Source organism: Chrysochloris asiatica, unplaced genomic scaffold (genome assembly GCF_000296735.1).
Source record: "Chrysochloris asiatica unplaced genomic scaffold, ChrAsi1.0 scaffold00078, whole genome shotgun sequence".
In the NCBI taxonomy this organism is placed as follows: Eukaryota; Metazoa; Chordata; class Mammalia; order Afrosoricida; family Chrysochloridae; genus Chrysochloris; species Chrysochloris asiatica.
The window spans coordinates 5,755,173-5,764,504 of record NW_006408596.1 but is presented as its reverse complement, the minus strand read 5'-3'; the positions used below and the strand labels follow the sequence as shown (position 1 = coordinate 5,764,504).

Genomic DNA, 9,332 nt, shown 5'->3' with positions numbered 1-9,332 from the left:
TTTGCTTGCATATGAGGTTCTTGAAAATACCTCCCAAGGATCAGGAGCACCTTAGTCCTCAAATTGACATCTTTGCTCTTGAAAACTTCAAAGAGGTCTTGTGCAGCAGATTTGCCTAATGCAATATGTCATTTGTTTTCTTGACTGCTGCTTCCATGAGTGTTGATGGTTGATCCGAGCAAAATGAAGTCATTGACAACTTCAATCTTTTTCAGTCAACATCGATGTTGTTCACTCTCCGATTATGAGGATTTTTGTCTTCTTTACTTTGAGATGAAATCCTTACTGACGACTGTGATCTTTGATCTTAATCAGTATGTATTTTATATTCTCTTTGCTTTCAGTAAGCAAGGTTGTATCATCTGCATACACAGGTTGTTAATGAGTCTTCCTCCAATCCTGATGCCACGCTTTTCTTCATATAATCCAGCTTCTCAGATTATTTGCTCAGCAAACAGACTGAAAAAGTAAGGTGAAAAAATACAACCCTGGCACACACCTTTCCTAAGTTTAAACCATTCGGTGTTCCCTTGTTCTGTTCAAATAACTGGTTATTGGTCTATGTACAGGTTCCTCATGAGCACAATTAAGTGTTCTGGAATACTCATACTTCACAATATTGTCCATAGCTTGTCATGAACCACACAATCGAAAGCCTTTGCATAGTCAATAAAGCAAAGGTAAACATCTTTCTGGTATTCTCTGGTTTCAGGCAAGATCCATTTGACACTAGCAATGATATCCCTCATTCCACGTCCTCTTCGGAATCCGGCTTGAATCTCTGAATGTTCTCTGTCAATGTATGGTTGCAGATGTTTTTGTATTATCTATAGTAAAACTTCACTCACATGGGATATCAATAGTGTTGTCTGATGATTTCTGCATTCCTTTGGGTTGCCTGTCTTTGGAATGGGGACAAATATGGATCTCTTCCAGTCAGTTGGCCAGGTAGTTGTCTTCCAAATTTTTTGGCATGGATGAGTGAATGCCTCCAGTGCCACATCAGTTTGTTGAAAGATTTCAGTTTGTATTCCATCAATTCCTGGAGCCTTGATCTTCAATGCACCCTGGAGTTCTTCCTTCAGGATCCTTGGCTCTTGATCATATGCTACCTCTTGAAATGGTTGAACATTGACTAATTCTTTTTGGTACAGTGACTCTGTGTATTCGTTTCATCTTCTTTTGATGCTTTCTGCATCATTCAGTATTTTGCCTGTAGAATCTTTCACTATTGTAAGTCGAGGCTTGAATTTTTTCTTCAGTTCTCTTGTCTTGAGAAATGCTGAGCATGTTCTTCCCAGCTTAGAACATAGCAGCTGGCTTTCTTCAGAATGAATAAATGGCCAAGGACAGCATAAGACATAAGCCACAGCATTTTTTTGTAAACTAATCTTGGAAATAAAAACCTATAGCTTTTTCTCACTTTTCGTTAGAAGCAAGTTACTACATTCAGCCATCGAGTTGGTTCCGACTCATAGCGACCCTGTGAAGGTTTCCGAGGAATGGCTGGTGAGTTTGAATTGCGAACCTTCTGGTTCAAACCGACCTTGCAGTCCAGTGGTTTGTCAGCAAAAATGATCAAGGCAAAGGAAGACACTAGAGGAGAGCAAGAGTTAAAGGCAACAAAGGTAAATACCATTATCTATACAATCTGGCAATCACAGCAGTAACAAACTATATATTAGACACATAAATCAGCAGGTGTGGGAAGGAGAATGAAAGTGAACTCATGAATATATATAGGTTTGACAGAGGATATGTCTACAAATATTTTTACATATGCTGCAAATATATCCATTAGATTAGAGTAGAGCACACAAGGGGGCAAAGTTATTTAAACATCTTAGCCATGACCTTGAGGGAAGGAGTCACTGGCCTTGGACTCTCAGGACCATAGCCTTGGGGAAACACTTAAGGTCAAGTGGTTTACCATCGTCCAGAAAACCAGTGTTCTACATCCAGCTTTGGAGAGTTTTAAAACCTGTGAACGGCCATCTAAAGTATAACTACTGGTCTCTCCCATCTCAAGCAAAGGAGACAGAAGAAAATCCAAGACACATGAAAAGAATCCAGAGGACTAACGGACCACATGAACCTTAGCCTCTGCAACTCAGAGACCAGAAGTACTACATGGTATCTGGCCACCACTACTAACTGTTCTGAAAGATCACATTCGAAAGTCTTAGAGTAGGAGAAAAATGTGGAACAAAACTCAAAATCATAAAAAAGATCAGGCTTACTCATTGGGATCCCCAAGAATATGGTCTTTAGTCATCCTTCAGGCCTGGAACTGGACTTATGATGTGGCTCAATTTTCAGCCAAACAATATGTCTAAAAGCGAAACAATAATACTAGGGAGGCACACACTCCCTACAAACGTCAATCATTTTATATAAAAGGGCAGCACGAGATCAAAGTTCAGAAGGCCAGAAGGGTTTGGAAAGAGGAAGGTGGAAAGAGAAACACAGGGATGAAGTGGGATAAGTCATGCTACTTTGTCGGGATTACAATCAATAACATGAAACAAAATGTTTATGAATTGTTGAATGGAAAACTGATTTGCTCTATAAACCTTCACCCAATTCAAAATAAAAAGTTTAAAACATTTGTTTTTACCATCAAACCCAACTGCTGTAAAGTCAACTCCAACTAATAGTGACTCTGTAGGATAGAGTAGAACTCCCCAAAGGGTTTCCAAGACAATGAATCGTTACAGAACCAGATGGCCACATATTTCTCCTGTGGAGCGAATGATGAATTCAAGTAGCTGAGCCCTTTCAACCAATATACTACCAGAGTTCCTTAAATTTACCACATTGTTGTTCAGTCAAGTTGGTTCTGACTCATCAGACCCTATGTACAGCACAATAAAACACTGCTCAGTCCTGTGCCATCCTCACAATCATTGCCATGTTTGCACCCATTGTTGTAGCCATTGTGTCAATCCATCTTGTTCAAGGTCTTCCTCTTTCACTAACCTTCTACCAAGCATGATGTTCTTCTCCATCAACTGGTCTCTTCTGATAAGATGTTCCAAGCATGTGAGATGAAGTCTCACCAGCATTGTTTCTAAGGAGCATTCTGGTTGTACTTCTTTCCATATTGATTTGTTGGTTATTCTGGCAGTCGGTGGTCCTTTGTGGTGTGTTAATTTTTTACCTGGGACGTGAACAGTGTGGACATGGATCTGAAAAATGAGCTGTACTGAAACTCTCCAATTTCAAAACCGAGGGCTGATGGACATGGAGAGAAAGGGATGTAGCAGTTCCAGACCAGCTTCCCCCAAGGTACTTGTGGTCCAAGTTCTCAACTCAAGGGCTGTTCTGGGCAGGATGGGGCAGGACCACGCAGTACATACTGTTGCCGAAAGGACAAGAAGGAACAGTTACAACAGGGGCTACTGGGCATGAGTTTATTGGCTTCTGACCTCAAGCTTGCTTTTGCTCGGTGAAGTTGATGAGAGGTCACTGGGGTGTTGTCATCCAGCTCAGGTTCAATCTTCTTAGGCAGTTGCGTCCCTAGCTCCATTGCCCACTGGGGAAAGCTGCTGATGTCCCAGATGCTGTCCTGAATGAAGATCTTGTGCTCACACATGGCAACCACAGCTCCAATCAGAATGGCTGGTGTGAGCTTGGTGAACACAATGTTGTGCAGCAACAACATTGTCTTCTGGACTCTTTCCCGTGGCCTGGATCTCCTTCCCGGTCTCTTTCACCATTTTCCCCTTCATCAGGGCCTCGGTCTGGGTCAAGATGTCAGCCAGAAGAATCTTGTGAAGCAATGCCTTCTATATAGGGTGCTGGGTCTGGAGTGGGATGAGGAAGTCGCAGGGATAATCTTATAGAAGGCATGCTAGCCATTGGTCACTGACTCCTTGCATCAGATGGGACCCATCTGGCATTTCACATGAGTGCCGGACTTAATGCTGTACTTCCTATTGGATTCCATGTCACCATGTTGGAAGTAGGCAACAAAGCAGTGCAGATAGTGGTAGGCATAGGGCATCAGGGCCTGGGTTTCACACCCAAAGCTGTTGCTATACTAGATACCCAGAAGAGCCAACAAGACTGGAGCTTTTTTTTTTTTTCCAGGGGCTGGTCCATCCAGGGAGCCCTTAAGAGCAGCTGCTCAAAATTGTCAAAACTCATATGCAGGACAATGTGGTCTGATAGTTGACCACAGCAAGTATCATCCTCCCACCCAACCCCAGAACTCAAACATGTTTTGAGGGCCAATTCCAAACTCCTTCAGTTTGGTCATGTTGGTAGACAGGGCAACAAATTGCTTCACAACCGCAGAAGGATCCTTTGCTGACATGAGGAACCAACCTTTTATTTGCTGTTTCTGCATTTGTGATGATCTCCTGGGTGGTAAAGGTCTAGGAGGCAATGATGAACAGGGAGGCAAGGGTTTTCATAATGTGGTTTCCATCAATGTTGGAGACAAACCAGATGTGGGGACCACCTGAAGAGTACAATATAAGGCCTTCAATCACCATAAGGGGTCCCAGGTCTGAGCCACAATGTCAAGTGCTAGCAGGGTCACTCATGATGGGGTGGGTTTCAGGAGAGCTTCTACACTAAACTTAGGAGGAAGCACTTGGTAATCTACTTCTAATTAAACTGGCCCATGATAAGATGACATCCATAATAGGCTTGCCTGTTTAGCCCTCTCAGTTCCTACCATGGACACACTGGTGGAAAGACTTCATCTTGTCTAGTACCCTTGCCGTCCACCAGGATGGGTGTATTTGACTAGTTCCACAGGACCACATGCAGGACTGCTCGGTCCTCAGTGAAATTGACTTCTTACCATTGAACTTGCGATTCCAATCGGCCTCTACGTCCCTGGACTTGTCCAGGTGCACCAGCATCTGCATCACTTCCTCTGTCACAAGGATCTTGGATTAATCCAGCAGAATCTGTCCAACGTTGGTGCTAAGGGTCAAGCTGAGCCCGTTGAAATGCTCGTCAGAGTTGAAAATGTGGCACAAGCTGAGCTTGGAACCGTGTCTGTGGTACCCTTGCTGCAGCTTCTGGAACTGCAGATTCTGGGTGAGAGCAGCCATAGTAGGACTAGTTGAGTACAAGGAATGGCTAGGAGCAAGAGGAAGTTCAATAGTTCTTTTTTTTTTTTTTTAAGTTTTTATTGTGAATTGAGTGATAGTTTATGGGGAAGAACATCGGTTCTACACTCATCCCATCGTATTTCATTTCATTGCAATGATTACAATCCCCTTCATGCATCATCATTCAACAGTGTTTGCTTCTATTCCCTCTGTTTTTTGCTTGTTTTTAAATGTACACAAAAATATTCAGGAATATGTAATCATTTAAACAACCAAAGGGCACATTTTGCAAGTTTGCCTTCTGGCCACTAGCACACAGCCTTTCTCTTTCCATGAGTCTAGAGTCTTCAACCTTTCTATTTTTCCATGTCATCATCTCTGCCTCCATCTCTGGTGTCACTGCTTCTCTGGATAGGGTCCCGTATTCCAGTTGTGCTCTTCTCCCTTGATGGTCCTAGGGTCTTCTGTTCATAGATATACAGATTAACTACTCCCCCCTTTATGTTATAAACCGTCAACCTTTACAGTTGTGACAATCACTGTTAGTCATGATAACAATTACTCATTACTGAATCATAAGAATCATCCCCATCTCCTTTCACCAGACCCATCTAGACAAGATGAAAACTATTCAGTGGGGATTCTACCTTTCCCTGCACACCCTGAAATTAAACTCCCTCTTGAAAACCTGTAAGCCAGTCACTTCATGCCTTTATAACCACCCCATTTTAGGTAGCCAATGTCTAAGTTGCCCGACCCTGTCTACCCTGTATACAGAGGGAATAGGATGCAGACCCCTTCCCTCTCAGTTGGTATTTTGAGCTATTATATCCATAAGTGTAGGTCATCAAATTGTAGTACTTTAAACTTGTTTCCTTTATAATTTTTTTACCTTCTTCTAGTTGAGTTGCTGTAAGGAGCTCTGGTTGCATAGTAGTTACAAATCGGGCTGCGAACCGCAAGGTCAGCAGTTCGAAACTACCAGCTGTTCCATGGCAGAAAGATGAGGCTTTCTGGTCCTGTAAAGATTTACAGCCTCGAAACCCCGTACAGGGTCGCTATGAGTTGGAACCGACTCCATGGCACATATCCACCTGCTGAGTTGTGATCATCAAGCCATCGAAGCTGGGTCAAATGGGTACTATCTGTAAGTTTGGGCGTTCTTGTGCATCTCCCCTCACTTTATATCTTAATCGTTCTTTTTAATGACTTTTGCTTCATGTATAATGTTCTTGGTATCATCTTACAACTCATCTGGTCTTTCTTCATAAGTGTTCACTGTTTCAAATGTGTTCTTGAGAAGGGTCTCTAAATTCAAGTGGGATACATTCAAAGCCATACATTGGCTATTGTAGGCTTGTTTTAATTTTCTTCATCTTGAACTTGCACATGAGCAATTAACGGTCTCTTCCACAATTGGGCCCTGGCCTTATTTAAACTGATGGTATTGAACTTCTCTATCGACTCTTTCAAAAAATGTAGTTGATCTGATTCCTGTGTATTCCATCTGGCAAGATTCATTTATGTTTGTCTGGTCCCATTTACATTGCTGAAAAGGTATCTGCAATGAAAACGGGATGGTCTTGCAAAATTCTAACATGTGATCTCTGAGTCATTTGTATCACCAATGCCATTATTTTCTCAACTACTAATGCTTCTTTGTTTCCAGTTTTCACATTCTAATCACTAATAATTATGAGTACATCCTGAATGCATGTTTGATCAATTTCAGACTTCAAAAGCTGGTAGAAGTGTTCATCTTTGGCATTAGTGGTTGGTGCATAAATTTAAATAGTAGCATTAACTGGTTTTCCTTGTACGCATATAGATATTATCCTATCACTGACAGCATTGTACTCCAGAATAGATGCTGAAATGTTCTTTTTGATGATGAATGCAATACCATTTTTCGCTAATGTATCATTCTCTACAAAGTAGACCATATATATGATTATCTGGTTAAAGATGGCCAATACAGCCCATTTCAACTCACTATTGTATAGGGTATCAATCTTGATGCATTCCATTTAATATTTGGTTAAATATTTAAAAGTTGGACTTCCAATTTTCCTATCATACATTCCATGTTCTAATTATTAATGGATGTTTGCAGCTGATTCTTTTCATTTTGAGTCTACAATAAGCAAATCCACAAAGTGGAATAGTGGTTACCCAGGCCTGGGGAGTGAAATGAGGCATACCTGGAAGCAGGATTAGGTATCTTTTTGGGTGATGGAAATGCTCTGAAAACAATGGTGATGGTTGCACAACTCTAAATTTATTAAAAGTCAACAAATTGTCCACTTTGAAATGGGTGCATTTTATGTTCTGCAAGTTACACAAGTGAGCTTCAAAAGTTCATTGAAAAATTTCAGTATTTAAAAAAAGAGAGAAAAAGTTTCATTATCTTTTAATTTCATTTTCTCATGAACTTTTTGAAGTCCCCAGCACCATTATATCAAGGCCATTACAAAAACTGCAATGATAGTAGATGAGAACTTGAACTTCCTTGGCCTACATGAAATCAAGTTGAACTATGTCAGCTTCAGCCTTTATTCTAGTTCTCTTTCTATTTCCCTCTGCTTGGAGTTTGGTCCTAAGATTGAATTTTGAGACCTTGCTCCCAGATAACGGCTGTCAAATCATTAAACCAGAGAAAGTTGATTGTATGTCTATGATGGTTCTTTCTTTTTTAGTCAGATATTTTATTCCCAATTTCCTTTGGGTTAATTTTTAAAGGATTTATAACTGCTGGTTTAAAGGATTACTTAAGCTGAGGGAGGGTGTACCTGTGAAAGCTGATTTCCTACTTTTCAAATGTTTGTAAAATACAATGGACATTTTTGCCTGGCCTATCTAGGAGATTAATTTCATTCTGGTGACTGGAGATAGGCGGTTTAATCATTGTCCAGGTCTTTACTTTTATCTGGACAACTCCATGAGACTGAAGGGAAATTTGGTGTCCCCCTACCCCCACTATTTCCTGAAATAATCTCACTTTTTAAAAAACTAAATTCTTCATTAAAAAAAAAAAAAGTAATTATCCAATTGCTTCTAGTTTATTCGCAACACATGTAAAAAGAAGAAAAAACCGGACTACTGCGCAGGCTGGCGCCCCTTAAGTTAAAGTAAAACTTCTAAAGGGGCCAAGGTCTAAAGTTCGCACATTCTTGTGAGGTCTGTTCTGTCTCCACTGAGCGGACCCTATTATCCACAGAGCTACCAAATCACATACGTTTCCTTTTCAGTCTCATGAATGGAGAAAAAGAACTTCAAGTAGAGGAAAAAATGGGTTCAAATGAAGGTCAGATACTCAAAGAGTTTTCTGGCTACTAGGTTGCTGGGGTGGACAAAGTGGGGAAAAGGTAACCAGATGTAGGTGACCTCAAGAGGTTACTCCAACTCCTTTAGTAAGTCTTGGCAAGGAAAGCTAGCATGACCAGTCTTGGAGACATCCGGTGACACTTGAGGGCATACTGTGTGCTCAGCGCTGGGGCTACACAGGCATCAGATTCATGGGATGCTTGTGTTCATTGAGCCAGACTCTATTCTAGGGGCTTTTTACATAGTGAGATAATAGTCTCCACCTGGCAGGGGCTCGCAGGTCATTTTCTAGGTTGCATCAGGTGGGGGCCAACAGGGCTCCTCCACCTAGTCTGAGTACGTTGGAGGAGTATTAGGGAGGAAGGGGCCCCACTTTCCTCTCGTACTTCACTCTAAGCCGACCCAGCAGTAGAAGATGGACACGCCCTTGCCGAAGGGCAGACCGGCCTCGAAGAGGGCGGACCCAGGCAGGCGAGCCACCGGGCCCTCACCCGACCCCCGTGAACGCGGCCCAGCTCGGCACCCGCTCCTCACGTGTCCCTCCCGGCCCCGAGCCGCCTCACGGCATGTTCCCGCCCAACGCTTCCGACTTCCGGTAAAGAGTCCCCCAATCCGCACCTCCGCCCCCACCCAGCACGGCCACCCAGCTTCTTGGTGTAGCCGGCCCGGATGCAGTCGGTGGCCGCAACAAGTTGGGACCACGCAACGATTCTCGAGCCCCGCCGCGAAGCAGCGGGGCGGATCTCGCATTCGCGCCGGGGCAGGCGGGGCGGCGACGCGGCCCCGGGCCCGTATCCCTCCGCCGCCCCTCCCCCGCCCGGTCCCGGCCCCCCTCCCTCTGGGCAGCGCTTGCCTCCCTCCACCTCAGACTGTTTTGGTAGCAACGGCAACGACGGTGGCGCGGCTCGGCCCGGTTCCCGGCGGCTCCTCGGTCTCAAC

At 43.2% G+C, this 9,332-nt stretch overlaps 1 protein-coding gene and 1 pseudogene across 1 annotated transcript in view; one reads left to right on the top strand and one right to left on the bottom strand.

Moving 5' to 3' along the window:
- Window positions 1-3,307: 3,307 nt before the first annotated feature.
- Window positions 3,308-5,069, bottom strand: LOC102812790 (annotated as a pseudogene).
- Window positions 5,070-8,896: 3,827 nt separating this feature from the next.
- The window catches only part of ATXN2 (ataxin 2), a 170,041-nt gene continuing 169,605 nt past the window's right edge, over window positions 8,897-9,332 (top strand). Inside the window, exon 1 of the mRNA XM_006865425.1 lies at window positions 8,897-8,988. The gene's annotated coding sequence lies outside the window, so the exon portion shown is untranslated. The remainder of the gene's footprint in view (window positions 8,989-9,332) is intronic.